Consider the following 8,672-nt stretch of genomic DNA (forward strand, 5'->3'; position numbering starts at 1 on the left):
CTCCTGTATACAATTTCCTTCTCATCCCCCTCCTTTCATTTATTATTCTGTTGTTGCTGTTGTTCCTGTAGCTTCGTTCTTTATTTTAAATTTTATTAAATGTATTGGGGGGCAATGGTTAATAAAATCATACAGATTTCAGGTGTACAATTCTATCATCCGTATATTGCGGTGTGTGCTCACCACCCAGAGTCAAGTCTCCTTCTATCACCATATATTTGATCCCCTTCACCCTCTTCCACCTGCCCCCACCCCCTTTTCTTCTGGTAACCACCACATGGTTTTCTGTGTCCTCCCTCCCTCCCTCCCTCCCACCTTCCCTTCCGTCCTTTCTTTCTTCCTTTTTCACAAATTCCCAGATGGTACTGCTAGTCTGCAGAGCATACTGAGTATTAAGACTCTAGTAATGGACACAATTCTCTTCCTCCATGCAAAGCACTTTAGAGCAGCCCCTCTCATCTCTCTTTCATGTATATCCTTGACCAACTCCATCTCCCCATGAAACTAAAGCCTAAACCTGTACACACAAAACAAGATACCACCAGGGCATTTGGTAAGAAAGAATAAACTGACATTCTTCCTTAGGATAAGACTAATAGTCACCTGAGTTTTGTATTAAGTAAGTCCCTATCTACTTCTGTGGTACTTAATATCTCTGTGTGTCTCTAAGTTCTGAGGTGGTTTACAAGTAAGTATATGGATGATTTATTTATTTTATAGTTTTGTAAAAAATTTTCACTTTGCCATCTTTTGGGCTTTCCTTCTCCCTTTTCCTCTCATGGGCTTTCTTTTCATCCTTTCTTTTCCTTTCTCCCTTTGTTTCTTTCCCTCCAACTCTGTTTTTTTTCTTGTTAATTTTTTCAAGGTTTAAGATTCCCAACCCACTTAGGATTCCACCCTGGAATTATTTAAAAAAAAAAAAAAAAACAACCACTCAACCCTGACTTCTCAAAAAGACTCCACCCGGATTGTCTTGGAGCTAATGAGCCCCACGGTGAGGTCAGAAACGAGTCTAGGAAAATACATGTGGGTGCCTGTCAGGGAATAAAGAAGGCAGGCAAGTGCCAAGGGAAAGCCTGGATTTTTTTTTCCTGAAAAATACGTGACCAGGGGCTTTCTTCCAGGACTAGAAATTTGCCCTGCACTCTGTAACATATTGAAATGCTTTTCATTTCTGTGAATGTGGTCGTTTTCTGGGTTTTAACCTTCATCTGCTTACGAACAAACAGGCTTCTGGGCGGCGTCAGCTTGTTCTGTCCCTGCCCTTGGGCTGGGCAAGCTGCTTAGCAGTGAGTTCTGTGGAAAAGTCAACCAGAACCGAAAAGCAAAGTACTGCCCAGCCTTGCTCCCCTTCCAGGGACCCAGGGACGGGCAGGTGTTTGTCTGCTTGTCAGACAGTAGCTGTGTCTGAGAGTTAATGCTGTACTGTGTTCTTGCCAAATGCAGTGAAGTTCAAGAAGAGCTCATTTTCTTAAGGAAAGGGAGGGTAGTCATGGTCAGTGTCTTCTTGGTGCAGAAGCAAAAAGCCAATCACTCTGACTCCAATTCATCCGGGGCTTGAAGGCTCTTCTAAGAGACTTGCATGTTTTAGCTGGCCCTGTGTTCCTCCCTATGTGACAGGTGGCCCAGACTTGGATTCTGAATGAATTCTAGCGAGGATAAGTTATACAAACTTGCTTCACCTCGATCGACTCATCGGTAGAGTGGACAGTCGCCTTCACTAACTGGGTACTTGTAAGTTGACGGAAATGAAAGTGATGCCTAGAAACAAGGCCACACTTCTTAACAGTGGTTCTTAACTGAGGCCTTAGAAGATGTTCAGTCTGTGTGAACATCACCTTTCCTTCTTGGGTGGAAAAAGAGAGGAAAGAAAAGGGAGACGGACATGATACGTCTTCAGTATGTAACCATCAGTAAGATTCCTGGCTGCGATGGTAGAAGCAACAACATCAGGGGTCTCAAACTCAAAAGCTACTAGAAGCCAAGTCACATAAATAAGAACAGCACCACAGAGGCAAAGAAGAAAGAACAAAGCAGATCGTGGACAAATGCATTAGAAATGCTTCAAATACTTGTTATTATAGTAAAGGTAACGTAGCTGCACACCCACAACAACAACAAAAAATGGCATCTTGCCAATCCACCTTGAGTTCTGGAAGTAAGAAGGAGACAGTGGGGCTGGGGGTCAACTGGATGGATCGTGCCTCCTCTGAGGGGCAGCCGCTCTCTCTCCACCTTGCAGTTACCATGCAACACAGGACTCGAGGCCCAGTGTGGCCAGACCTTACAACTTGTTTCAAGATGAGTAGGAGGCTTTATTTATTCCTAAAATATTGCCGTGTATAAACGTCGGCCAACACTGTGGTATGGCCAACATAGTGTGGTCCCAAAGGCTTGTGGGCAGTTCAGTGGCAACCTGCGTTTTCCTTTCTGGAGTTCAGCCAACACAGAAGGGAGCACGTTGAGTTGCTGTTCGTTTTCTGTTCTCTAAGAGGGAAGAGAGCCCTTTCTGAAATATAAACTTGGGATGTCAGCATGGGATGCATGCTTTGCCTTTCCTAGCATGGGCTGGAAACTGTACCCACTTGACTAGACTTCATATCTGTTTGTTCTCACCATATCCCTATGAGGTGAGCATGATTCTGTTTCACAGATTAGGAGGTAGAAGCTTAAATAAGTAACTAGAGGCCCGGTGCACAAAATTCATGCACGGTAGGGTCCCTAGGCCTGGCTGGTGATCAGGGCTGATCTGTGGGACGACTGGTGGGGCAATTGGGGGACCCCTGCTGGCTCCTGTCTTAGCCAGCCTGGTGCCACCCACTCTCCAGCCCCACCCCCCACTGCTGCCACCAGTTGCCTCCCTCTGCGGGGCCCCCACTGGCACCCAACTTGGTTAGCCTGGGGCCTGAGGGCTGGGGGAAGCTCCTGTGTTGAGCGTCTGCCCCCTGGTGGTCAGTGCGTGCATCATAGCGACCAGTCATTCCACTGTTCAGTCTATTTGCATATTAGGACAATTTTATTATATAGGATAATTTGCTCAAGATCTCACACAGATTTGGAACTGGGTTATTTTACCCAAGTTTAGCACCTTTCAAATACCAGGACATGGGAAAATAACATTTGTGAGTCCAAGGCTCATTTTTCTTCCATGTCCTGCCTTGATAAATATTAGGCAGTGGAGGAGGCTTGGAAGCAAGTTTCAATCACTGGAATGCCAGTTGGCAAGTGGGTATTTCAGAGCATTCATGAATATTTTGAGCCTGAACATATTGGAGTTTAGAAATTAACTTCCTGAATCCCAAAGTTAGATATTGCTCTATTATGGTGAACTTTATGGGAGACATTTTTATACACCAATCATGATGTTAAGTCATAGTTCTTGCAAATAGACCCAAGTGGAGAAATTTCTATATTATATCTGATAGTAGGTCAAGATATTAAAAAAAAAAAAAGATTCCCTCTAGGTCTGCTTGCTGCTTTATAAAATGCTGGCCTTAAACAAAGATCGGGTTCCCGCATGTTTTATAATAGCTGCCCACCGGCATCGTCTTGTTTGTATCCAGGTGGGGAAAGAGAAGATTTTAAACCCTGTCATACGTGCTAGGAACTGCTTTCGCTGGCTTTCCTGCTTTCTGGCCTGAAGATAGGATTGCAGGTTGGGTTAAGGCCATGGTCGGCAAACCGCGGCTCGCGAGCCACATGCGGCTCTTTGGCCCCTTGAGTGTGGCTCTTCCACAAAATACCACGGCCCGGGCGAGTCTGTTTTGAAGAAGTGGCATTAGAAGAAGTTTAAGTTTAAAAAATTTGGCTCTCAGAAGAAATTTCAATCGTTGTACTGTTGATATTTGGCTCAGTTGACTAATGAGTTTGCCGACCACTGGGTGAAGGTAATCAGGGTCCGAGTGTGAGTTTTGGCCTACATTAAACCCATACCACTGCATAGCTGCTGCTATAAAATGGAGGGGGGATAAATTTGCCCATGAAAAAGTTAGTATATTTTTGATGCGAAGTGGAAGAAATGGGTGCAGGGTGTAGATACTCGCTACAAAACCAACCTGGTCCATGGCTATACAAGAAATAGTCATGCTTTACATTTTATGTAATGCGTATAAAGAGGAAAGGCGGGGAACCCATCCTGGGAGACCTGGCTGGTTGTACAGGAAACCACAAAGAAGGATCTTACTTCAGATAGAAATCTACTTTCTCACTTTGTTGTTATTCTTGTTGCTCCAAAGAAAGTTTGGGGAACATTGGCCATGGTCATATTTGGGGGGTTTTCTGACACTAAATTCTGAAAATGACAAATCATCATGTGCAGGGTTCGGCGAACTGCTGATGCTTTTGTAAGCTAAGAATATGCAACAAAGCCCAGGTGGCGTGGCTCAGTGGTTGAGCATCGATCTATGAACCAGGAGATCCTGCTTCAATTCCCAGTCAGAGCACATGCCCGGGTTGTGGGCTCGATCCCCAGTTGTGGAGTGTGCAGGAGGCAGCCCATCAATGATTCTCTCTCATCACTGATGTTTCTATCTCTCTCTCCCTCTCCCTTCCTCTCTGAAACCATTAAAAATACATTTAAAAAAAAAGAATTTGCAACAAATACTGCATGTGGTCTATACACCCTCAACTATTATCAGGGCCTTTCCAGAAAAAGTGTGCCAGCCCCTAATCCAGTGCACCCAAGTGAGGCTTCTTTGCCTCTTAAATAATTAGAGAAAAATAGCCAAGTGTAGGGAATCTATGACTCATAAAACCAAATTTACAGGAAACTTATTATAGGAGTAAGACTTTAATGTTTACCTCAACTGCAAAATAACCCCTTCAAAACCCTCACTAATAATAACACTCACCCATCTAATACCTTGCTGAGTTCTCATTTGGTGGTTGCAGGCCTGGGGAAAAGAGAGGGCTGTATGGAAATGGGTTTCAGGAGGTCAAAAATAGACATTACTGCATCTGCAGTTGGCTGATTCTTGGCTGACCACACGTCGACTAATAGTCATGGCATAAAAACGACATTAGTTCCAAGTCTGCCAAAGTTCTAGGTTCTGAGATGTCATGTTTAATGATGTCATAGAGAAGCTACCCTATGTTGCAGCTAAGGTTCTATAATGATAAGACACAGCTACAGGGAGCCAGCTGACCCAACTGGAGAGTTTCATCAGCAATTCCCTGGTGTAACTCACGATGCAGTGCATTAAAGACGAGGCAAGTACTTATTCGGCTTCATTGAATATTTCAATAGAGACCATCTTGAAACAGATTTTTATCAACTTTAATAATTATTTCTGCCCAGCTGGCGTGACTCAGTGGTTGAGCGTCAACCTATAAACCGGGAGGTCATGGTTCAATTCCTGGTCAGGGCACATGCTCAGTTTGCAGGCTTAATCCCCAGTGTGGGGCATGCAGGAGGCAGCCGATCAATAATTTTCTCTCATCATTGATGTTTCCATCTCTCTCTCCCTCTCCTTCCCTCTCTGAAATCAATAAAAACATATTTTTTTAAAAAAAGAGTTATTTTCTCCACCCAGTACCTTTGTTGCTTTGTGGCAAGGGGAGATTTTGAAATGCTTGCTCTTCATTCTGTTTCTTGAAGGTGGCACTACCTACAGAATAGCCAAGGGACAAATCGATCCAGAAGGGCTTTGTTCCTCCCTAATGCTCATTTCTCGCTCTGACACTGGCTGGATCCAGGCCAGCTCCTAACATATCCTATTCTGATCCCACAGATTCTACCTTAGCTGTACCTGGAAAATTCTCTAGAAGTAAAAGAGCTCACGTACTTCTCTTATTCTGGGAAAGAGAACAGAAGAGGCATTCCTATGCAGTGGGATAGGAAAAAATATCTCTCATCACTGATGTTTCTCTCTCTCTCTCCCTCTCCCTTCCTCTCTGAAATCAGTAGAAATATATGTATTTTTTAAAACAGCACACATTTGCTAATGCTTTTGGTGCTTTGTTTTTGAATTTTCTGGGAATCTCTCAGTATAACCCATTCCCTGAGAAGCCTAACCACCCTGAGAAGCCTCCTCCGTCGCCTCCTCAGGAGGGGCCTGCTCTCTCCTCCATGTCTTTATTCAACTGTCCCCTTCTCATCGATGTGGACCTTGGCCACCCAGGCTACAATTGTAACCCAGCTTCCATACTTTCTTCCAACTTTATTCTTCTCCTTTTCTCTTTATTAGCAATGATCCCTAACACATGATATATGTTACTTATTGATCTTTCCATCGATCCTACCATCAGTTATCCCTCTAAAATACAAGTTCCATGAAGGCAGGGAATGTTTTGTCTTGTTTTCTGTCCACAGTTGTGTCCTAGCAGTGTGTCCAGGACCTGGCATAGAACAGGCCTCAATAGATGCATATTGAATCAACACATATACTATGGGGTATTTTCTTCAGAGAACTTAGCCAAGTCAACTTCATCAGTCACACTAGGCCAGTTTATACCCTAACAACTGCTGAGATGTGGTGGGTGTTGGGATTTGTGAAGATGGATGGCATCTACCTTATAACTTCAGAAGCAACTGAAAAATAGAGGCCTGGCGTAGCTCCCTGACAAGTTAATTTTTCCATATCCTAGAGAAGCAATTTTCAACCTTTTTCACCTCATGCACACATAAAGGAATTATTAAAATTCTGTAGCACATCAAAAAACATATTTTTGCCCATTAGAAAAAATAAATAGGTATAACTTTGATTCATTCACACCGGACAGCTATGGTGTTGGCTGTTGTCATCTTTTTATTTCACAATCTAAGGGAAAATAGGTCAATGCCCCTCACTAGTCAGGTATTGAATATTTTAAAAATTCTTGAGGCACATCAGTTGAAAATCACTGTCCTAAAGGATCAATGTTATGGAACAGAGTGTATCTTTTTTTAATATATTTTATTGATTTTTTACAGAGAGGAAGAGAGAGGGAGAGAGAGTTGAGAGAAAAACATCAATCAACTGCCCCCTGCACACCCCGTACTGGGTATGTGCCCACAACCAAGGTACATGCCCTTGACCGGAATCGAACCTGGGACCCTTGAGTCTGCAGGCCGATGCTCTATCCACTGAGCCAAACTGGTTAGGGCCAGAATGTATCTTTGTTAAGCCATCAGTTTCACCTGCTTGAAACTAAACCAAATGGTAATGTACACGTCAAGGCTCCCCTATTACACAGAGGTGGGCAAAAGAAGTTTCACAGTTGTGAGTACATGAAACACAGAGTTTATTCTTGTATTATATATTTTTCCATATGAACCACTGTAAACCTACATTTGCAGTGTGCCATTGGTATGGAATTAACCACTTGCCTAATTCCAGTGGTAGGACCTGCTTGACTTAATCCAGTTGGTGATCCCATCCCCCCAATTTAATGATTGCTCCAGGGATGAACACATGATACAATGAGGACCTGTGAGAGGGAGATCAAGCCCCATTGCTATAAAGAACTCAGAAGAGACTGTAGCAGTTAAGGGAAATTGACCCTGGAGTCAGGCTGCCTAGGTTAGCAATCCCAACTACACCACTCACCAGCTGGTTGGCCATGAGAAAAATTAATCCATTTTCATTTGTAAAATGGAGATAATGCTAATAACACCCACTCCATAGGGTGGTTTTAAAGATGAAGGGAGAGAATACCAGACACAGAGTAAGTTAACTACTATTGCAATTCCAGTCAGAAAAGGAAAAATAAATCTTTACTAGAACACTAGATATTAGCAAACATAGTTAACTAAACATTCCAAGATCACTTATCAGGTGCCAGTCAGAGTCCGTGAAGGTAAAGGAATGAATCAGGATTGAGTTCTATAGGGGGCTTGTGGGGAGATAAACCATGCCCCTACAGTCACTGTTCATAAAGCAAGCAAATATAGATACTGTGACCTGAGGTCCCAGGAAGGGAAACCCTACACACTTAGATGATGTGGGCAGGTGATGGAAAATTCACTTAAGACATTCAGCAGGAAGCATGTCCAATCCTTACATGTATGGTTTTGATGACAGCTTTAACAATGATCACTCCCCCCAAACAAAACAAGCAATTCAAGTTGTTAGATTAGTTCTTCTTTTAAATTTCACTATTAATGCATGTTTAGGTCCTTGTTTAGAAAATCAAATATAGCCCTAGCCTGTTTGGCTCAGTGCATAGAGTGTCAGCCTGCGGACTGAAGTGTCCTGGGTTCCATTTCAGTCAAGGGCACATACCTCAGTTGCAGGCTCCATCCTCAGCCCTGGTCAAACCCATGCAGGAGGCAACCAATCAATGTGTCTCTCTCACATCAATGTTTCTCTCTCCTCCTCCTCCTCCTCCCTTCCACTTTCTCTAAAAATCAATGGAAAAATATCCTCTGGTAAGAAATGACCCCCAAAAAATCAAATATAGATGTTCACCTTGAACCATGCAACCCGACCCTTTACCCCTCATCTCTCACTGGCCAATCTCAATTTCTCCCCAGAGGTAAACAACCATTACCAACAATCCTAATTTGGGGGGGAGGAGTCCATCACTATATATACTTTATATATATATATATCTCCTCTGGGACATTTAAGAAAGTTGGGCCACCTAGAGAACAATGATGTGGGGAACCTGGTTAAGGTTTTTAAGAACTTACCTGTCATTTTATACTTTGTAAAACTTCTTGAGTCTCAGTGATTGTGCACATTTCCTCATTT

The sequence above is a fragment of the Cnephaeus nilssonii genome, assembly GCF_951640355.1.
Source record: "Cnephaeus nilssonii genome assembly, chromosome: 14".
In the NCBI taxonomy this organism is placed as follows: Eukaryota; Metazoa; Chordata; class Mammalia; order Chiroptera; family Vespertilionidae; genus Cnephaeus; species Cnephaeus nilssonii.